The sequence below is a fragment of the Rhagoletis pomonella genome, unplaced genomic scaffold, assembly GCF_013731165.1.
Source record: "Rhagoletis pomonella isolate Grant_MI unplaced genomic scaffold, Rhpom_1.0 Rhpom_scaffold_00003, whole genome shotgun sequence".
Lineage (NCBI taxonomy): Eukaryota > Metazoa > Arthropoda > Insecta > Diptera > Tephritidae > Rhagoletis > Rhagoletis pomonella.
The window spans coordinates 94,869,005-94,893,240 of NW_023458557.1; the positions used below are offsets into that span (position 1 = coordinate 94,869,005).

At 33.5% G+C, this 24,236-nt stretch overlaps 1 protein-coding gene across 6 annotated transcripts in view; it reads right to left on the reverse strand.

The window, feature by feature from the left end:
- Positions 1-24,236, reverse strand: part of LOC118735860 — a 548,047-nt gene that overhangs the window by 192,411 nt on the left and 331,400 nt on the right. For all 6 annotated transcript variants that reach the window (XR_004992653.1, XR_004992652.1, XM_036465840.1 and 3 more), the window contains exon 3: positions 10,580-10,605. The gene's annotated coding sequence lies outside the window, so the exon portion shown is untranslated. The remainder of the gene's footprint in view (positions 1-10,579; positions 10,606-24,236) is intronic.

A 24,236-nucleotide genomic window follows, 5' to 3' on the forward strand; every position in this document is an offset into this window, starting at 1 on the left:
ATCTTTAATCTTTAATCTTTAATCTTTAATCTTTAATCTTTAATCTTAATCTCAATGCTAATGCCAGTTCTGATATTATTTTTTATGTTAATCATAATCTTAAAATTTCCTTATCTAAATCTTAATTTAATCTTAATCTTCATCTTAGTTTTAGTTTTAATCTAAATCTTAATTTTAGTCTTAATGTTAACTTCAATTTAAATCGTAATCTCAATATTAATCTTAACCTTAATCTTAATTTTAATCTTAATATTAATTTTTACCTTAATTATAATCTTCATATTCATTTGAGTTCCACGCTTTTTATATAAAAACTTCGTTTCGCATTCGAAATCGCATTCGTCAGCTTTATTCTTGTGGATACATATTAATCGATATGCTTATTTATCGATATTTTTTTGCCTTTATATCGATATTAATACATATTTATTTATGGATAACAACCAGTCTGGTTATCAAAATTAAAATCAGTTTCCTTGTCTCCATAAAGCGATATGGGCAAGAATTCTTATCATTTTTTATTGAAAAACGAGAACTTTTCGTCCCATTCCTTATCGAAATAGTTATCTTTTTCAATCGTTCATATGAATACATCGCTCCGTTTCTGCGAACAGCGTTATGTGATTTTATATTAGAAAGCCATCAATTTGAAAAAAACGAGTACGACAACAAGTAACATTTAAATTGAATCTTTTTTTATTCTAGTCTTTGCGACCTAAAGAAGTTTTCTAAGTTCATCATAAGATGGATACTTTGGAAAGTTTATAAATAAGTATGATAACGACTTTTGGAAGAAGAGTTAACATTTGATGCTATTTTTTCAGAATATAAAAAGATTTTGCACTGTGTTTTTTGTGGACATGAAACTACATTAAATACAGGTACGTAATCCATCAAAAACTAAAAATCGAAAACATTTTACATAGCGCACTTTGCAAGTGGACTACTCATATGTAAGTAACTGTGGTACCCCTTTCTATCAATTTTCCGCTTTATCAAGCCATAGGGACATTGAGCCATGCCATTGGCAGCTGGCCCCTTCTCATCAATTGGAGCACTCAAACTGCTTGAGGGTCTTTGATAAAAGTTGGCTTAATAAATATTTTCTTTTTAATTAGAATCTCAATCAAAGCTGTGCTCTCTTGCATTTAAGCACAAAAAAAAAACACTTACATAAAAACAAATTTCCGCAGCTTATTCAACTTCTGCAAGTAAAATATTTTGAATGACTTCACTTCAATCAAACTCTGCCCCCTAAAAGCGACACAAAGTGAGCGGCGAGCAGTAATGGCCAAGCAAAAGTGGAGGCGCCAGTCGTTCTATGGTTGCGCGTTTTAATCAGTGAAGCGCATCACCACCTACCGATGTACATCTGCGTGTATGTATGTATGTTCATCTACGTACTAGTACGTACTACGTAGGTATCAATTTTGACGCGCACACAACAACAACACTTCCAATTATGAAAACGTCCAAAGTCTACATATATACACGCTAGTCTCTTGCTTTTCTGTTTTTTTTTGCTTCCCTGCTTCACACTCCGCACTTTGGTAATTCGCACTTTGTCGAGTAGTCTTCAACAGTTCACCTTTGTGTGAGCTCATCAATTTGTTACACTCTTCAGCACAGCTACTCGTCATCACTGCGCTATTCATCAAAACTTTTGTCCTCGATAACAACAATAAGACCAGCATCAGCAACGTAACAAAAGTTCAAATAGCTTTTATCCTACTACTACATTGAAGGCATCACTTCAATCAACCCATTCTCGTCCGCTGTCTGCATTAGCACTCCTCTCCATCATTCTATTATTTTTATTTACCATTCCTCCAATTAACTTGAACTACCTACCTACATTGGCTATCATCGCCACTCAGTGGCTTTCCTGCTTTGCGTTTGCTTTCAGCACACACTTTTGCTGATGCTCTTCTTTATTTTCTTTTAATTATTCATCGAAGCATTGGCTGTGAAAATTTTGCTGTTTTTTTTTTGTTTTTGTAATTAATTCAATCGCCTGAACGCGCCGTCCCAAGCGCGCAGCGCTAGGTGGTGTTCAATAATTCCGAAGGCTTGTATGCTTGTGCGTAAAAGTTTTTGTAACTTTAACATTCTTCTATTAACTGTCAATTCGATTACTTCATTTCGCAGCTTAAATATTTCAGTGCGAATTCTTCGGATAGTGTGAAGTTGAACGGTGGAATGGTAATGAAGAGAAAGGTGTAAAAAAAAAGATTCAAGGACGACGATTTTCGAAAAAATAAAGTTATACATGCATAAAAAAGAAAACTGACAAATTAAAAAAATTCAATTTAATTAATTAGAAAACCGGATTTCTTTATAAATAAATACTTCGTCACACTAGAAATCGATTTCGATAGTTTACCATATCGATATCGATATAAGTATATTTATCAACAAATTCATTGGTTTATTCACAATAAAAGTATGTTTGCATATAAACATAATCTCAATCAAAGCTCGTTTTTTAATCATCCCGTTTCAAATTTGTTGTGCTTGTTATTCTCACATCTCCAGGAAAAGTTAAGTTTCTTCTCTGTGCCAGCTTGATCTCCTTTTTCTGCTATATTAAGCCATTTGAATATATTTTAACTCAATGTTTTATTAAAAAAACCTTTAAAAAGCTTTGATAGCATCCATTTTTGTTTACTTTTACAATTGGCATTTCTGGTCTTCTTTGCAAAAATAATCGATAAAACTAGGTTGGAAAGTTATCGCTTTAATCTGACATTATTTTATAATTACAGATTAACGAAGGACGAATTTCAGATGGTAAATCTCTTTTTCAAATTAAAGATTTGTGAGTTGAGCTCGAAAATGAGGATAATCAACTTATATGTAAACCTAGTATAAGTTTAGTTAATCAAGTTTGACATTTATAGGTATTTTATCGATCATTACTCTATTAAAATCTTGATTACTGGAGGGTCGATAACCGTACTGGTCGGATGATTAAAGGTGCGTACTCGCAAGCCTCGGTATATAAGGCGCCATGAGAAGCGCTCCACATAAAGGAAGGGCTGAACATGATCTTTTACTTGAAGCCACCATAACTATTCGTAACAGGTGGAGCCGCAAAAGGGACCCTTAGGCTGAGGGAATCCAGATTGTAGATGCAGATTAACTACGGCACGCAACGGTCTTGAAGGTGATTAATAGTGGACAGCGTAAAATGGAATCAAGGCCGACTTAGATGTCGAAACTGATTATCTCACTCATCGTTGGAGTTTAGTTTTAAGATTCCCATACAATTTCCAACCAGGCAAAATTGGAAAGGCGGCCTACTGTCGGTAAATGATGATATCTCCATCTACACCGATGGCTTAAAGGCGAAAAAGGAGTCAGCTCGGGTCTGCACTCCAATGACCTTCAAATTAGGCCTCCCTGATAACTGTACTGTGTTTGAGGCGGAGATATTTGCCAGTCAGGGAACGTCACTATATTCGTTGACAGCCAAACGGCATTAAAAAAATTTAGCTGGATGGTGGTAAGAACGAAAGCAGTTCGGAAACGTTGTGAAGGTGACAGGTAATAAGGTCAATGGAAATAAGGTCAATTGACTTTATTTCCCACCCTGGTGCGAAATAAAGTCAATTGACATTATTACGTTTTCAAAAGCGAAATAAAGTCAACAAAAATTTGGAAATAAAGTCATTGACGCTATTTCCTCATTCAAATGGAAATAGCGTCAACAATGCTTAAAGTATGTCGATTCATAGAAAAAAATGTTGTTCTTACAATAAACATTGCCCCGTAAGTGTTGTGTTTTAATAGAAAAAAAAGGCTTTTGCCAAATCCTCAGTGTTGTGATATTAATCCACACATAATCATGAACTACCACCAATTGATTCTATAAAAAAAAAAATTAAATTACGAATATGTAAAAACACGATGCGAAAAACTAAACGCCTGCGCACAGCTGGAATATGAGAAATATTTGAAGAAAGAGTGGAGAAATGATGCATAACTTGCAAAACATTTTTCGTTTCTACAAAAATAAAGCGAACACTATTAAATTGAAGAAACAGCACATGTCCAAAAACCCCGGAGGAGCACTGAAAGAATTCTGTGTTTTAAATTAGCATATTTTGAACGAATTAGGAATGTCTAAGGTGGAAAAGAACCTAACTTTTCTATAAGGAAACAATTATAGAAAAAGAATTTTCTTACACTGTATTTATGCCTCCGCCAGCAGTCATTTAAAAGCAGCTAAGGAGAACGACAACACTACTTATTAGATGGCACATTCAACGAGCCTATGTGCCAAAATGCGGGTATAAACAATTATTGATTATTTAATATCGGAACCGAGATCATATAAGTTAATTGATTGGTTTTCACACACTTTTGAAACACAAGTTATATACTTTTTTACTGCAGACAAGTTGTTGCCTCAAAACACAGCAGAAATCTTCCAATCAGGGCTGCCAACTCTCCTTAGTTATGAGGTGCTATATTGAGGATAAAAAAGTGCCAAAATGTGCCAAATAGAAAAATAAAAGTGCCAAAAAAGGTGTAATTCCTTTTAATCATTCACATTTAGCAATAAAATAAAGCCACACTTTCAAAACAAAAGTGCAATGATAAAATAAGATAAACCAGTTGAAAAGCCTTTATAAATTAGAAAATTTTAGTTGAGAAAAAGAAGTGCACGCAAAGGATTGAAATGTTATTTTTTTTACAAAAGTGCCATTTTGGCATTTTGTGCCAAATTGAAAAATTAAGTGCCATTTGAAGTAAAATAGGAACAAATTGCACGGTTTCAGCCAAGTTGGCATCCCTGCTTCCAATAACTTACAAATATAAAAATGTGAAATATCGAGGGCTTGAATTCATTAATACCCTCTATTTGCAATTTGCACAAAAACTAATTTGTGATTTTAGAAACCATCTGGGACTTATTACCTGTCGTTATATAAGGTAACATTAATATCACTGATGACAGTTAAAGCTTAGGTGGATTTTTATATCAGAATCTCATCTTTGTGAAAAGTGTGCAGATAGAGGGTATTATTGAATATAAGCCCTCGATGTTTAAAATATATAAAAATTTTATTTCAACGTATACAAAAAATAAATCTACCTGCGTTACAGCACGTCGGGAGACGGGGAAGGGGGGGCCGGGGGGGCCGCGGCGTAGCGTGACGTGGTGTGCGCGCCGGTCGCGCTGGGTACGCGGGGCGCGAGCGCGAGCGCGACGCGCGCGGTGTGGCGCGCTGACGCGGGTCGCCGCGAAGCTAAGCAAATTTAATGTTTGAAAGAGAAATAATGTCAATTGATTTTATTTCGTTTTTAAAAAGGTAATAATGTCAATTGACTTTATTTCGCACCAGGGTGGGAAATAAAGTCAATTGACCTTATTTCCGTTGATCTTATTACCTGTCACCGTTGTGAAATGCTGGCTTAACTAACTCACGTCAAAACCTCTATGTGCTGAGTTCCTGGACAAAGCAATATAGAAGGGAACGAAATAGCCCATGAAATTGCATGACATGCCTCGGAAATGCAAATCAGCGAAGCGGGTAACTCCCTACTTCCAACGATATATTTTCCGCTAAGAGAAAGTGAAGAGTACACCACAGCCGTAACTAGTGACTTATGGATCAATCGGGACGACTGTTAGGTCTTAAGATCATTGTGGCGAGAATCAATAAGAGTCGCATTGAGAAACTACTGACATTAAACCCATCTGCAGTAAGGGTCATGACAGGGCACTGTGATATACCACCAATGCTCCAACGATCGCGTATACCAACAAGCTCCCTCTGCAGAAATTGTCGGGATGAGGATGAAGAGGAATCGATTCACCACTTCTTATGTAAATGTCCAGCTCTCCAGGTAAGACGTCTCAAGCATTTGGGATCACGCTCTTTCAATAGCTTGGGGGAGATAGCGGAGGTGAAAATATCGAACATCCACGGCTTCATACGACATAGTAAGTGGTTTGACAGACTTTATACTGACAGTATGGTTTAACCTTGGCTGGAAGGATGTGTCTCCTTCTGGCACCCACAGAGGGCATTCACAACGGGCAAATATGCATCCGAGTTGAAGTAAGAGTCATTCGTACGCGCCTTCTTAACTTAGCCTTACCCCTCGGAAGAAAGAGAAGAAACTGCTAAAATCAGGGCCGGGATTCTGTGGCATAATCTATTCGCTTAGCTCCAGAGATTTTTATGTAGATATTCAAATATTTTGTAGAAATTCATTCAAGGTTTGCTTTTTCCTTTAACTATTGTATTATTTTATATTGTATTGCTGTATTGTTCCATATGGCCTTTTTGCGATTTTTCAATTTTACTTTTGTCCTCTTTCAAACTTTAGTGCAATGAAGCCTGGGTCCTGGTAATGATGGCCCATGGCGAAAATAAGTTTTCTCTCAGTGACAAACTGTATTCAACGGTGTCAGGTGACCAACAATATCTAAAATTTTCAATTTTTTTAACTACCCACCATGCAAAACATGAGAAATAGGCAACAATCGTCAATGGCAACAAATTGGCGACTCACCGATTTATTGCTGTGGTGACAAATCGGCAACACCACTTCGTTCATGTCAATTTTGAATAAAAAAGTTCTCAAAAATTCGGAAACTTATGAATATGGCGTCAATAGCATTGGCCAAAAGCATCTAAATTATGCCCAAGGACAAGATTGAAAAAATAGGAAGTCTCACAGCGAGAAAATGAATTAATTCCGATTGTAAGTTGCAATTTGGTATACAAAAAAATAAATGAAGTATTAAGAAGAATAAAATTATTCCAAATATCGCCTGAAGCGATAAGAAAAGGACTCATTCAGGTAATAAGAAAACGACTCACCCAGGCGAGTTGCCTTCGGCGGACGTTTTAGAGCGACCGGTAATAGGAAATCGATTCGATGGCAATATTACCGGCAATAAATTTGTTTCCGAGGGCGACACGTTTTCTTATTGCCGGCAACACAAATTGTTTGGTGGGTAACGTACATGTGTTTGGCTATAATATACGTACATATGAATCTATGTACATATGTACAGTAGCGAAAATATATGTAAATAGCCAAAAGCCATGTATGTACATATGTATATTATATGTATGTATAGAGAAAACATTTGTACATTCAATAGACTCATGTGGTGTGTAACCGAAACCCTACTTGCAAATGGCAATGACCACGTAAACGTTTTGGACCAAGCAAACGTTTTGAACCAGACCAAAAAACCAAAGGCCAAAACGAGGGAATGAGGCGAGTGAAAATACTAAATTGATGGCATGTGAATAGATTTACATACAGACACAAACTTTACATGCACCTAAAACTGATGAGTTATTGATGGATGCCACAACGCTGCATACGTACATATGTTTGTATGTACTAATGTAAGATACCAGAAACGATGTGGACATTATCAGGCATGCCGCTGGTATGCTGTTTCATGTCGGAATGAAGATGGTGGCATTAATAATAATGTTGCGACTAATGTGACTACCAACTCCAGCTCATGTGTATACAATAGAGGCGCATAGTACATATGCGTGTGAGTGTGTCATTCATTTTGATTTGATTGCAAATGCATGTGTGTATGTACCATACATATGTTTTTCAACGCTTTTATTGTTTGACAGTGCAAATGTTGATGTTGTCGCTCTTAACGTAAGTGCCATTCAATGTCCAGCAGCTGCATGCCCCAGAGCAATTGTATAAATACATGTATGCTTATGTGAATACGTACATACAGTATGTATGTATGTACACTAGACTGTCCCAAAAATATATGGAAAAAAAATTGTTTGCAAATATGCCACTATATTTGTGTTTTTTAGCCTAACATATACATATGTATGTATATGAAGTTTTTATTGCCGTAAGATAACAATAGTCTGTGCCGACTTTTAGTTGAAGTTTTAGTTAATAACTTGGATCAGGGCTACCAAATCAGCCATTAAAACTTTGGAAGTGCGAAAAATGCTATATGTTTCCTATATATTGAACGCATTTCTAGTAACTCTGCATCATTAAATTTTTAATACGGCAAGATTTCTCCTAAGAATATCGAAAAAATTAATTAAAGGACAAAGTCCAGCGGCTTTGTAAAGGTGTATTATAAGGTTGCAAAACTATATGTTTTCTAGTCGAATAATTTGTGCATGTCGGGAAAAATTGCAATTGTAGAAAATATAAAATATAAATTTTAATTGGTCTGACAGGGCGTATAATGAAAATTGAATTATCAAATTCTACTTTTATAACAAATTCATTTCCTCTTTTGAAAAAAAAAAAATCTTTTATAATATTAAATCAGAAAAATAAAGTGTTTTAGTGTTTAATATGTCCCCTCGTGTTGATTAAGGAACAAATATGGAGGTATTAATTAAAAAAGTTTTAAAAAGTTACATTTGCAATTTTTATCCTTTAGTATCGAAGGATTTAAATTGAACTAATATTCTTCAAAATGTATTCAAAATTAAAAATCTAGAAGGATAATTGAAAAAAAAGTTATAATTAAGCTTTCTTCGAATTTTTATTTCAATTGATACCCATATATCAATATTTTGTGTAAACTTTTGGAAATATATTATAATTTATGGTCCTTTGGAAAAAATCCTAACAACATGGTAAAAAAAAACCAAAAACGCAGATTTACTAAGTATTATGTCCAAATACTGTAGGCGCTATACTAATGACGGCTTAGACAGAAGTAAAATTGGTAAATTAACAAAACACGCGAACTGCACAAAGGTTATTCTGATAACTTTCCACTGCAAGTTGGCACGGGTATCCGTGGTCCGAATTGCATAAAATTTTATTCTGATAGTTTTAGAGATAAAACCAATCAAATCAGGAGGTGTGCGTTAAAAAAACCACTCTGGTTTTTTCGGGACAGTCTAATGTACATACATACATATACCCTGCAGTGAAAAGCTAAACCAGTAGGCACAAATTCCAGTTCATGAACTATTATTTAAGGATAAAAGTCATACCAGTTCGTTATGAACCATAATTATACCAGTTCCGCGCAGAAAAAAGTAAACTAGTTGGTAGAAATTCTAGTTCGGAAACTGGTATTAAATGGAAGAGTCATACCAGTTCGTCATGGACTATAATTATACCAGTTCTCTGCAGTGAAATGCCACACCAGCCAGTATAAATACTAGTTCATTAACCAGTATGTGATAAAGCGACGGCCTACCATTTCGGCGATTTCGAACAACTTATGCGATCAGCGACATCTGTCTTTGAATAGGCATAACCAAAATTAAAACGTGGTTAATTGCTTTCATCACAAATGTTGGCTGTGGCGTCGAGTGAAGACTACCGATTCTGGTTCTGAGATCTCAGGTTCGAGTACGCGTGGAGGTTGGTAAAGTAAAGTAAGTAAATTAATTTAAATAATTATTTCAATTTAAATATAAAATAAAAATTGTACATAAATTTAATTTGATTTGGAAAAAACCTAAATACTCAAATACCATAAAAAATGAAAATAAATAATTTTTTGTTCTTGTAAAACAATAAATTTAAAAATTACACAAGAGATATAAATAAAAAAATAAACAAAAATAAAAAAAGATTCGCTCACTGAGATTCGAACTCGGATCTCTTGATTTGGCGTGCCAAAGCTTTACTCTGTCGACCATTGCCACTGTTGCAGCGCCGCGAGCAAAATGACATACTTATGCTTTTCACGGGGATGAATATGCAGTCTATCCCGTCAACTGGTATGATGCTAGTAGTATTTCTACTGGTAGCGTGCTGATGCAAGAGCGGACAATTGACATCTCCTATCCTACAACGTGAACTAGTTCGGCTGAAACGCAAACTGGTAGCATTCTGGTTCACAACTGGTAGCTTTCCCTGCAGGGTATTTCTATGCTTGAATACTTGTACATACATATATATGTACAAGTGCGATAGAGAATGGCGACACAAACGGCAGCATAAAAGGTGTGCCCTGCAGTAAAAAAAATAAAAAATTAAAATAGTTTTTAATAATGAGTAATTTTGTAGCAGTTCAGCGAAACTGGTTCAGACGAGTTGGTTGCCAAAAGGGCTTAAAAAGGAAGTGATACAAAAAAATACTATGCCTGTGTATAAAATGGGTATTGTCAGCAGTTCTCTGAGCTGCGCTGGCTTTTATGATAGCTACTGGCTTACTTGAAAAACTAAGTTTAATACAAAATTACTCTTAAAGTAAAAATGTCTAAGCTTTTTAAATTATTGATTTAATGCAGGTTATGTCTGGAAAAAAATTTTGTGGGAATACATATCGCACTAACAACACATCTACAGCATAAGTGATACATAAACATATCGGTTGTGAGTTTGCCTTTGTGCAAAGAAAGTTTATTTTTGTTATATTTAATGCTGAACACCTTCGTCAACTGTCGGTTTGTCCATTAAACAAACATTTAGTATTTTATAAAAGCATATATGTATGTATGTGCATACATATTTGTATTAGAGCAGTAATATTTCTAAAAATCGCCCGAGAATATTATTTTTGCAATATTCGGTTAGTATATTAAGCTGGTTAGAACTTTCATAATGAAGTGGAAAATTTGCTATTTGTTTGACTTACCAGAGGGTGTTTAATGATGGTGTTTTCTGTAAGAAAAAGAAAATATGTACATAAATTAGATTGATTTTTTTTAACAAAAATGAGATAAGGTAAAAATATTGATGATTTTAACTGTTACTTTAAATTTAATACAGAATCATTTGCAATTGAATTGACGGGCATTAGGTAGGAGGGGTACGTGAAAATGTTGGTTAATCTTTTTCCAGTCGAAGCCATGGTTTGTATACAGGTATGCATTAAATAATGTTGTTAAATACTTATCATAAATATTCAATAATGCCAGACACTTTCTGTTGTTAAATACAATGATTCGTATTTTTTTTTTTTAGGAACTATGGCAAGAAGTTATAGCCGTCATCGATTCGCCACTTCGTTGCTTGCTATGTTTGAGTTCCGGTCGCTTAACGAAAAATATTGCATGTGAAAGCAACAATAAAGTTAGCTAGCACGGATAGACGATAGCGAGTTTGGTTGTACCTCATTGTGTTCGTTCGTTTCGCCACTCGCTAACTGTTGGCGAATCGATGACGGCTTATATTACTCATACGCCATGTAACCTGGCTTATAATGAAACTTTAAAGCGTCTGGCTGAATTTACTGCCAACGGAAAATGAAATTGATTTTGAACAATTTTTTGTAAAACCTATGAAAGTTTTCTTTTTGATGCAGCATATCTAGATGCATTTCTGCATTAAAGAAAATAAAAAAATTTGAAAAATATCGCTTACACCTTTTTGGCGGCTAGGACTCGATAGATCAAAACCAGCGCTTCGACTGTAAAAGTGCACACCCACAGGACAACCCAGACGCGTTCACATCATGTATAGATCCTGGATTATTACACTGTGCGACATATTTACCAAATCCCAAAAGGATTTCGGTTAGTTAGCTCGCTTTGAAAAGATATTGGCATTCAAAATTTCTCTCTCGCAGCGCATTTAAAAAATATTAAATTCTCATTACTATACGAAATCAGAAACAAAGATTTTATTACAATTTTAAAAGTCTAAAATTTTTAGAGAGTTGCCACCAGTTTGTAAGTTACAGTTTAAGTAAATTGACACGATAAAATAAATATTGCAATGTGGGTGTGAAAATAACGGAATTTAAGAAGGCTTACAGCCAAAAATATATTTGACACCTTTTTAAAAAACTCTATTTAAAGAGGTTTAAGAAGGCTAAAGAAAGTATTTTTGAGGTGGGTTTCCACCTGTTTGAAAAATATAATTTAATTTAATTGATAAGATAAAAGTTATGCGATAACATACATAAAAAAAATATTCCGACGAATTGATAACCTTCTCCTATTTTGAAGTTAGTTAAAAATTAAAAATGCTGAAGTTAAATTAAACATTGCAAGATTAGTACCAAATGAAAAATGTTTGAGAAAGCTTTGCTGGACAATATTTTTTAAAGATTGCCACTTATACAAAAAGCGAACATTAAAAAAAATAAATAAATACCCAATAAACATTTGGATTGGCGATAAAATACAAATTCCAAGATCCAATGTTGATTTTAAAGAGTACCTCAATTGGAGAACCAACCCACCTACCCATTCTCTAATAAAAGAGCACATTTTTTGTATGCAAAATAATCTGAGTTCTCCACTTGAGAAAAGCTTGGGTATCACTTTGAATTCAAACTTTATTAAACTTTTAGTCAAACCTTGGGGAAAATGTTGGAGAAAAATAATGTATATCAGCTTGGGAATCAAGAATTGCTCAAAGATTGGAAAAAAGTTGGAACAATGTTTGCTTGGTGTATATTGGGTAGGAATTTGGGTGTTAGCTAGTATGGTTTTAGATGTAGGCGAAATATAGACTTTTTTCTGGAAATTCAATTTACAAACTTATAACTCAAGTTTATGTATTAATTCAATATTTGACGTTTTTATTACTGTGCGCAAAAAATATTCATTAAGATCAGTATGAACGGGACTAAAGTGAGAACTAAAGGTTCGAGAACAATTCATTAAAAAGTTCCCGAGACTTTCTCAAAAAAGAACAAAATGCGATCAAAACTCGCCAGGACACTCTCAAGAAGAACAAAATGAGAACGAAAGAATCGAGAACGTTTTCAGGGAGGATCAAATAAGAACAAAAGTCTGAAGAACGTTCTGCTGGAGAACAAAACGGGAGCAAATGTTTTGAGATCTTAAGTTTAAGAATGAGAGCGGCGTCTGCGTATTGAGATGAAAAATCATTTAGGTTAGAATCATAATTGTTAATTCTAAGCCAGAGAAAAGCTGAATCATTTCACCTTCCAGAGATTTAGATCATTTATCATTAGGGTAAACTGTCCATTTAAGGAAACAATCTTCACTTTCTGTGCAAGAAAAGTTCTAGTTTTAATTCTTTCGTTGACCTAATTTGCATAATTGTTTTTCAGTTACTTTTTTATTAATTTTAGTATTCTAATATTTCCAACTAATGCAACGCTGTGGAAAAAAATTTTTTCTTGCTTTTCAAACCCTCTTAAAGTTTTTTACCCTAGTCCAGTACTATCGACCTGTGCTGGTCGCTTGCTCGTGGGATTTCATAACTCTAAAATTATTGCTCCACAGTGTTACTGAAGGTGTACATTACTGCAATATCTATATCGAGATATACCATCACAAGAGAAAGATTGGGTACCACCGCAACCGTAGGAAATCCCAGAGATACTTTAAGAGTTTAACCTACGTGAAAGTGGAGAGTGATCAATATGGAGCAAATAGATCGAAAAGCAATGCAGAAAGCTTAGAAATCATCCAGTTCTATTGCCAGAAACTCGCAGAAAATTCCACCAAACCCGCGGCCGGAAGATTTTGTCCAATTCAAATCTTCGAAAAAATGTCTAAAGTGCGGCAGTGTAAACCCTATTAAATCAATTTTAATTTATCTTTTTTTTATTCAACCAACCAACGACGACTTCACATACGCTTTATGCAAAACATATGCAAATTGGACGCGCGCGCATGCGCCCATCTACATTCATACATATGCATGTATTTTAAGAGACGTATGTACATATGTGATATGTAGGCGTTGGCGGTCACAGCGGCGGCAGCCACTTCCCACGCCTTTCGTATAATCATTATTCTGTCGACTGATCAATAGAAGGGAAAAAAACTTAACATAAAACTGAGTGGAAAAATTTTAAATAAAATAGTAAATAAATATAAGTGCATAAATTAGCAAAATGTTAACAGAGCACAAAAAAAATAATAAAAATAATTAATGTCACAAAAACCAACAATAAAAATGCATGTGTGCGGCAACAATCAATGATTAGTAAATTAAGTTAAATTTCTTGTCAATTAGTTATGCGGCTGAATAAAAAAAACGCTGGTTTCATCTGTTATTGTTGTTTTTTTTGTTGTTATGGCTGCTACCATTGGCTTTGACTGGGCGCTGACTTAGTCGCCGCCGCCAACGCGCGCACCCTCAAGAGCAATATCGAGTTTCACTTAAGCGGCGAAGCGAAGCCAAACTAATCAACAGCACCCACACACGCAACACACACAAGCATACAAATAAACTGACAAATAAGTACACAAACATTAGATGTATTCACAGATTGTACGGATTGCATGGTAAAAACCGATTTTCGAATCGGACAGCTTTGCAAACCGTGCAAGCGCTTTGCAACACTCAGAGAATACCCCTATTGTATTACAATCTAGCAGCGCCAATGTTGCAATATCATTTACAATTAAAAGTAAAAATGTTGTAATTTTTATAGTTTTACGAGTTAACTTCATTTTCCGAAGTTTTTTACGAGTGTGCATGCATTTGTTTTCGGCAAGTTTCCATTGCAAATAAAATGTTTCCGCACCTTAAAGCGCGCGCGCGCGACTTTGCGACGACTCCTCCGCAGACAGCAGACAGCAGCCATCACGCCAGCGGCAACAGCGGCGGCGGTGCGACTTGGAAGTGCACAGTGTTGCAACATTGCCGTTATTGTTGCTGTTTGCTGATTTTTATTAATTTCTTATGTTGTTATTTTTTTTCTGCACTTTTTAGCAAAGAGAATTACTTGTCCGCTCAAGGGGCAACTGCCGCAGTGCCCATGAGCCAAATTTAAGGCTGAAAATTAAAAAATTTTTCTGCAGATTTTATTTATTTTTTTTCATTGTTGTTCGATTTTTAATTTAAGCGCGGCGTGAAGGCGTTAAACTTGCGCTTTGATGCCAAGGCAGAATTTTTGAAATCATTCAATTTAATTTACAAATGCCCGGACGAATGTGAGTAATGAGTTTTAGAAACTTATGAGGCAAAAAAAAAAACGCGTTTGGAATGGGCGTTGAAATTGCTTGAGCGGTTGGCGAATAGTAAAAGAAAAAATTTTAAAAATTCTTTGCATAATTTATGGCGACAATTGAGTGTTGACAGTTAAGTTTTTGCGCTATTAAATTTGAGAAAGATTAATTTTTAATATGATGTATAATTTTATTCTCGCTATTCCCAATAACATCTATCTATTTGGGCACCCGGCCACAATGGAATAGAAAGAAATGATATAAGGGACAGACTAGCCAGGAAAGCCACTACCTCAACCCCAATCGGACCTGTGCCCTATCGGAGAATATGTTCGAATATGTTCGAATACGATCGAAGAAGACCTCAGACATGGAGATAAAAGCAATGAGAAAACAGCACTGACGGCGTTCACGAGCACTACGCCAGGGCAAATGCTTACTTTGGAGATTCAGTTTAAAGATATTCTACCTTCTAATTAAATTTTGTAGGAAAATGTAAGAGTAGGCTCACTGGCACAAACTGTGTATCGTCGTCTAAAGTATAAAACCGCCTATCAAGTTATTGCAAAACCGCGTATGTGAGACTGCCGAAATGTTACGGTGGAAAGTAAAAACTGTCCAATTTCAAAACGGTTCTCTTTTTCATACGGCAATCCCATTTCAAGGTGATGTTATGCACCGATATTTTGGTACTTGATGCCAGGAGCTTTCGGTGAGCAAATCTCATTTTTAGTACAAATGTCAGTTAAGCGGGTGTGTGCTTTAAACGGCGATATGTATTTAGGTATTAGGCCAAACGATCGCTGCCGCTTCTGTAAATCGACCAATGAGGCAGCATTTTATCTCCTAGTCGAATGCTATGCTATTTCCGGGACACGCGAGAGATATCTAGGTCTACTGAAACTACAGTACGAGTACATTCACCGCCTAACCGCCCGAAGTTCTTCGAAACTTTTTTGGGCACTGGGGTTTCGCAGAAGCGTTTTCGAGAGTCGAGAGCACAATAGATACCTAGGCCATGGGTCGAGTTTGAATTACAAGCTGGGACGCCTGTGATCCGCAATTAAAATTTAATAGCAAAAATTTAATTTTTCACTAACTTCAATTAGATTATTTATGCAAAATATTCTATATATCATTATTATTTTTGATTAGAAGCATTTATTCTCTCGGTGGTATATATTTAGTAGTAGAATTTGTAATGCACTATGTTTAACTACGGTGACCAGATTTCTGTGGACGAAAATCGGGACATTTTTAAAGAATATCGAAGCCCTAAGCGCCAAAATAACGTAAGCGACATTTTTTTTTTTCAAAATTTTATTTTTTATGCAGAAATATTCCTCGGGCATCTAGATGTATTTCTGCATCGAAAAGAAAATTTTGAAAAAAAAATGGTGTTTACGTTATTTTGGCGGTTAGGGCTCGATATCATCTTTTAGTACTATTTTATTAATGCCAAAACAAAGAGAAAAAAACTTGAAAAATTATTGCAAAAATGTATACACACAATATGTGTAGTATACTGTGGCGAGTATGTAAATAGGGGAAAGATATTTTCGCAAGTTTTGGCTACTTTTCTTTGTTTAAAAAAGGTTTATTATTTTTTTATGAAAGTATAGCTTACTATCTAAAAAAAAATCCAGGTAAATCAATATTTCTAGCATTTATGAAAATTCGACGAATTTTAACAAACGTTGATTAAAAATTTAAAGTTTTTAATTAGAGTTTTAGAATGCAGTTTTTTAGAGCATGCAGTTTTATAGCCCATTAAATTTTAGTATAATAACGTACAAGTTTAAAGTAACTTTGACTTACCGTTGATTTTTGGCAATTTTTTGTTCGCGCATTTTCTTCCATACAAAGTAAGTGTTCAAAAATTTTTTTTTTCTTTGGAGATAATGAGCAACACCTCCCATAAAAAAATGTACCAAACATCAATGGTACTCATAATTTTACTAAGAAATCGAATTAAATAGTTCAAAGTTTTGATGAAGCATTGTCGAGTTTTGCGAATTTTTGCATAAAGTTTGATTTACATGGATTTTGTTGTATAGCGAGCTACATTTTCATGAAAGAAATAATAAACAATAAATAATCGAAAGGGAATAGCCAAGGAATACTAAAAGGTCTCTTCCTAATTTATATTTTCGCCACTGTATATTCAGCTTATATTTTCCATATCCATGAATTTTTTTAAGAAATTAGTATTATTTTTTATAGTTTCACTAAATACAAGTTAGAATCGTTTAATTAGAAAAAAAAAAAACAAGACTTAACAAATGATTATAAAAACCTTAAAAAAATTTTTGATAACTGCAATATAGCGAGATAGAAAATAAAATACTGGCTATGTTTTGGGTCCCTTATATTCTATGTGTTTTGTGATAACGAAAGTGCTGGCTCGTTGTACGAACATTTATTTTTGGAGTAGAGTACAGGAAGACACTTGTTAAATTAATAAAGAAAACACTGAAAATCTGGATTTTAATTTTAAATGTATAACAGTATTATCGATTTTTCTGAAAAATATATGCGATAATATATCGATAGATATTAAAAAAAAAATATATATATCGATAGATGCACTTCGCATAAAATTAAAGCATTATTGTTAAATATACCGATAGCAATTATAGATTTTTTCGAAAAAAAATATAAACGTTAACATATCGATAAATATATGTATACAAAAAGATATCGATAGATGCACTTACTATAAATTGTAAAGCGTCACTAACAAAATTCATCGATAGAAAATTTAATTTATAAATACATGCACATATCATTCGCGGTATGACGTTGTTATTGTGCTTGCGCGGTGATGAAAATCAAATTTACAACGATAAAACTCTCGTTAGACATATGTATATATCGATAAAAATCTACATATTTGCATATCGATACACATTTATTTACATATATTGGCAAAGGCTTCTTTAGGAAAATTTCTAACGATATTGACAATCATATACTTCACAGTATCGTATCGATAACGAATGAACTTGTCCTGACGTTGCTAAGTTTTCTATTGAAAATTTTTGTTTAATTATTATTTTTAAATGAATTTTTAATGCAAATAAAACATGAATTTCATGTCGAATATATTTTGACTTCAGCGCCACATAACGATTCAATTTATTTCTCTATATCTTACAATGTTTCAACTACGTATCCACCTTGGCGTCATCTAGCGAGACCAATTTTAGGAAAAAATTTCCTGCTTACATAACTAGAAAGCATTACAAAATGCAGCCAAATAGGCTCATAAATAAGTTAGATGCATATATTTATGACTTTTTACGCTAGAGACCTTCCATTGGAAATGTCTATATATTTCTTGAACGGTAGCTACAGCCAACTGCTTAAACATTTTTTTTTTTTGGTAATTTAAAGCGTAAAACTATTAAATGAGTTTTTTTTTATTTATTTTATTGCATACTGATTAAAAATTAAAGGAAACATTAAAACAATTTCGAATAATTTCAAAAGACTAAATTGAAATAAATGATGCAGCAAAAACTGAACTGAATCGACTTAATCAAATGAAGCTCCAAACAAATCAGTTTTACTAATTACTAGCAGATAGTTTTTTTTTTTTTTTGTACATACTTAAATCATTCATATACATATAAGTACTATGTATGTGTGTTTCACTGCATAAAAGTAAACCACTGCACGCTCTAGTGGTTAAGTGGTTTTCGAAGCAACTAAAAACAAATACACTTCTCTATATTTACACAAGTATACGCGACGAGTATGTGGAAGTGCTGCACTAACTCTCCGCATGTCCGCATGTAGGTTGGTAGTTACTGAAGTTTGTGTGAATTTCTTGTTTTAAAATATGTAAATAAAAAAAAAAATACTAGAAAAAAATTACCATTCAATTTACATATCAATAGCGTTCATTAGTATTTTACTAACATGTTATTTATTTATTTACTGAGTTCTGTTAGAAATGACCACAATTAAATCGTAATTGATTGCAGTGATTGGCAATGCGCCGTTTTTTAATTTTTTTATTTTTTTTTTCAATGAAAATCATAAAAAAACTCCAATAAAAAAAAAAAACACCGATAGAAACAAATCGCAAACGAGTAGCAATTAGAGTCGACTAAATGCAAGCAATAAACCCACGCAAGGAAGTGCAAGTGGACATAAAAATGCTTAGAGGTCTGTAGGTGTGGGATAATAAATGCATTTATGCTCGTGTGTAAGCTTGGATTGCTATTCAGCTCTGCAGAATGCGCTTAAATCATATGTAAATGTAAATGCAAATGCGAATTTAAGATTTTAAATTTAGCTGAAATTCCACTTATTTTAACGTGTTGTATTTTTATGTGCTTTAACAGGTCAAAGTTCTTGCGCTGTAGTTTAAATTTAAAATGCGCCACTCATGCAAGCTGCTCACGCACGCACGCACCCCGATCGATGGCGTTGAATGTAAAATTGCGTGCTGTTGTAATATTTTCATACATTCATAAGAAGTGTGTATGTATGTGTATATGCAATATTTTATGTGGCGTCATAAATTAATTCGTGGCTGTGGTTAAAATGAGGCTCAGTTTAATATTTTTCCAACTTGTATTTACATATTTATTTGTTGTAAAATGCCCCAAAGTCCCATTGGTTGGGGGATGAGTATGAATTCACCATAATTTATTGCGTTATGTCGCGCTTGTGAGCGTACATAGGCTTCCTTGGTGCTAGCACGCACATGTGTGGTGTACATATGTACAAGACTATACATTCGTGGACACGTAAACTTAACCAGCACTTTTTTTTTTTTAAATTGGTAGAATTTTATAAATTATTAAAAAAAAAAAACTGTATGTCGAGACTTAATCATCAAAAAGATGTAGGCGACATTTATTTCAAACATTCTCTTTTTTGCAGAAATATTCCTAGAGCAAAAATAATTATTTTTTTTTAATATGTCGCTTACATCTTTTTGGCGATTAGGCGAAAAACTTAGTTCAAAATGCAAAAAAAATTATATCAATAAAAGTTTCAATTTTGTACAAAATTTATTGAATTTTCATCAACATTTCAAACTTTTTAATAAAATTTAATTTTAGTTAAATAATGTGAAAATTTAAAAAAAATTTAGCTACAATTTTGGTCGGTTTTAAAATATTTTTTTTTTTGTTTTGCCGGCGGTATGATAGTTGTTTTCATGTAACGAATGCTTTTTATATGGGGAAAAATGCGCAACATTGTATGGAAAAAAAACATATCTGAAATTTTTCTAAACATTTTTATAAAAAAGTTTGAAATTTTGACAAAAATTTCAAGAATTTTTCTAAATTTTCTTAATAGTTTTTGTTGCGGTTTTAATTATAAAAAAAAAAATGTACTAATTTACAAAAATTCTACCAAATTTAATAAAAAGTAATGGTAAGGTTTGCCTGGCTACGAGTGTATCTGGTATATTGATATGTGTTTGTATATAGATAAATGTATGTATAATATTCTAATTTATATTGTATTTTTTTTTTTTTTGAATTATTACACAACGATGTCGCCGAGAAATTATATAGGCAATTTCCAAAACCCTTTAAAAGAAGCCTGAATGTCAAATAAGTTGTGCTATAAATTATGTTCCAATAGTTTAATTTGTTGACTCTTTCTTTGGAAGTCTCCTACGGCTTACGAAAATTAAAGAAGCTCTCTGTAAGCAACGACAGAATGAAACCAACAATTAAACGGATGTAGTCATGGAGGCACACGTGACCTTGAATCATTGCAATGGATAAAACCAAAAATACTAACAAAATTGCTTTATAAATTGGTTTCAAACAGGTGAAGCATTGTTTTCTGCAAACTGCAAAAATAAAGGTATCTAAAAAAATTTTTAGTTAAAATATAACTAGGGCTATTTGCTCGACTGCCTCTCAAATTTATCTTCACCTTAAGCTTCGTTATCGCCGTTACCGGCTGTCTGTTATATGCACGCTAAAAAAAGTTGACGGACAGTCAAAACGCCGGTTAACTTTAAAAGGCAGTCGAGAAAATGGCCCTGCAATTACTTAATTTAGCTTAAAAAAGTGATCATAGCGGCAGTGGAGAATAAATTGAACTTTTCCTTGAGTAGTGGGAAAAATCAGCACAACAAATTTGGCAGCTAATAAAAAAAAAAAAACACAAAAAAGATGTCATGTACCTTTGATAGGAATGCCCTACCCCAAAGTGTTTTAGAGCCCTAAATAAGAATATGAAATCCGTTTGCTCTGTCATGCCAGAATTTCTTCCTAACCTCAAAAAACATGGCAGATATTAAGTGACAGGCAAGTTTTTTGAGGTTAGGACAAGGCACACACCCGCCAAAAAAAATATCGAAGTTCGGAAATCAGACTATCCTTTCCTTATGTATTTTGATGCGCTGAGCACGATTTGTTTCATCACGTCAGGACCTGCCTGTCACATAATATCGGCCTTTTTTTAGTGGGGCTGTGTAATCGGAAATTTGATTGGGTAAGCGGGTGATTTACAAACGAGCTTTGATGCAGATTATATTTACATATATTTAAGAAAACAAATACGAATACAGATATGAAAACAAATATGAAGCGATATTCGCTCTTTCATTCGTAATTCGCTCTCCCATTCGTCATTCGCCATCTAATTACCCTTCGAATTACGTAATTCGCCATACAAAATTTTGAAAGCAAATTACCTAATTTTTAGGTAATTCAGATCGAATTGCCATGCGAATGACGAACGATTCGGTGCCTTCGCTAACATTTTTCGAAAATATATCGAAGTTTTCACGGCCTGGTTCCATTTGCTAGCACTTTTTCTAGCTGCTGAAAAATTAATTAATAAAATATTCTCCAGATGAATTAAAACCTTTTATAATAACTTAAATTTTTCTCCATCTTCGATTTTTGCAGTACACAAAAAAAATAATGAATAGCGAAGAGCAAGAACAAGAACTAGAGCTGTCAAACGAATTATGAATGTACAGCATCCCAATTACGTAGTTCGCCCTCTCATTCGTAATTAGCACTCCAATTACCCTTCGAATTACGTAATTCACCATACAAAATTTTGAGAGCGAATTACGACATTTGTTAGTAATTCAGATCCAATTACCATGCGAATTACACACAATTCGGATTCGCCTCTAATTTTTATCGGAAATTTATCGAAGCTACCTCGCAAACCAAAACTTGCATTTTTTCTAAGTACGAAAAGTAAAGTTTATAAAAGTGTATATCCTGTCAAATCGAATTAAGAATGTGTGAGTCGGAATGGGGTAATTCGCGATCGTAATTGGGGGAGCGAACAAAGTAGTTAAGGATGCCGTGGTATAAGAGGATATCAATATACAGACAAGCATATCGATACCGATATGAAAGCCCATAAACCTAAGAAGAGAAGCGTAACAAATCGATAACATTTCGGATTAATGTTCCGAAAATTATATCGAGATTAATATCGCTAGAAGAATAGCTAAATTCATTAATAGATTGTAATCGAATTTTTACATAGTTATAACTCCAACGATATGGACTAAAGTATCGATAACGATACAAACGTGTGTATCGATAATTGTGGAATTTTTTTGTTACATCTCTCTAAGGCTATACGATTTAAATAATCGGAAACTTTATTAAGCTTGGAAATTAACTTTAAGCATTTCCAAGTATTGCAAGGAATTTGAAAAATACAGCAGGGGTATTCTCTGCACGGACTTCGAGAATATCACCCCTAATATTTACTAAACACGTCAATGCTAAGAAGGGCTAGATGCCCAGTAAAGGCTTCACATAGACTTAGAGGAACGTCCATCATGGTCTTGTCGATAAATATTAAATATGTCAATAAATACACTACGATAATATCTGCTATATATTTATTTGTTGCTTGTAGTGCTACGATATCCTGTAAATGCGCGACAACAAAAAAAATCTGATATACAAGGCACAATTTAAGCATTACTTGGCCGCTCAATAAATATATTCAATATATAAATATATTATCAATAAACATTAAAAAATGTATATGTATATGTATGTGCAAACATGTGTATTATGTATGTTCATTAGGGTGCATCACTCAGCATACCAAACAAATCCATCGGTAATATACCTAAAATCTATACATTTAAAGACTTTTGCCAAAAAAACTTCGAAAAAACCCGAATTCAAGCGTGCTCAAAAAATTGTTTTTTTTATGAATTAATTTAAGCCGAATTTCCACTAGGCATTAAAATTGCAAAAAGTCGTGCCTTTTAAAAAATGTCTTGTGGAAATGAACTTAATGACAATTTTTTTTAAGTAATGACACGATTCTTTTTTAATGCTAAACTTTGCCATTACAATTTTTTGCCATTTGATGCCCGCATAATTTTTTTTTTTTTTAATTTCTTCAAACGGAAGAAAATTATTTAGTGAGCTTTTCTGAAATATTTTCAAATTTTTCTATTTAGTTCTCGTAAATTTTAATACTTGTTTTTTTCTGAAGCACCCTACTTTACATATGTATATGAATAAGTCAGCGAATTGCAATTAAAATCATGTAAATAAATTGCGGTTAAAATATGTAAGTTTGTGGTGAATGCAAAAATTGAAAATGCGGCCGGAAATATTGTCAAGTGTGTGCTGTGGAAACAAAAGCCAACAATAAAACGAAAATGAACAGAACATACTATAAATAAGCCATAAAATATATAAATACAAACACGCAGGGAGGGTAAACATAGCATATAGCGTTTTTGTAATTAAAAATAAAGTAAGTATAATAAATGCAAGTCAAATTAAATGAATATGTATGTATCCGCTTTTGTTGCTATACAAAGGCAGGAATTGCGGTAAAAATTAAATCATTACATGCAACTATGCGCACAATTGTAAATTTACAGCATTCGATTTAAATATGCGTAAATATTTACAATAGTAATAAGGATAGGTTGATATATTGCCCGAAGTACATATGTGTATAACACTATCCCAGCAGAGAAGGCAGCAAATGTGAGTGATTTAAGACACAAACTTCTGACTCTTAATTGCAATTTACGATTTTAAATTGTGAACTAAATTCCTGAATAATCTAATATGGAAATAAAACCGTTCTTTTACTAAAATATTGATTTAGGCTCTAATAGAATGTATGAAAAAGCTGCTTCGTTTGCTAAACGAAATTCTTTTAATTTCCATTTACTAGTAGTTAAGCAATTTAAAGTAAAAATTTTCAGAGTTGAGGGGCCAAGTTTTTCATAATTTAATAGAATATGATATTTTCTATATTATCATATATGTATATACCTCGTCTCATTTTCCACCTTTTTTTACAGAGAATATACCGAAAAAAGACCCCTATTGTGTACATATTGTTTTAGAAACACAAAAATAAAATAAAATTAAGAAAACTGATTATGAAGTTCTCTTGAAAATAAAACAAAATATTAGT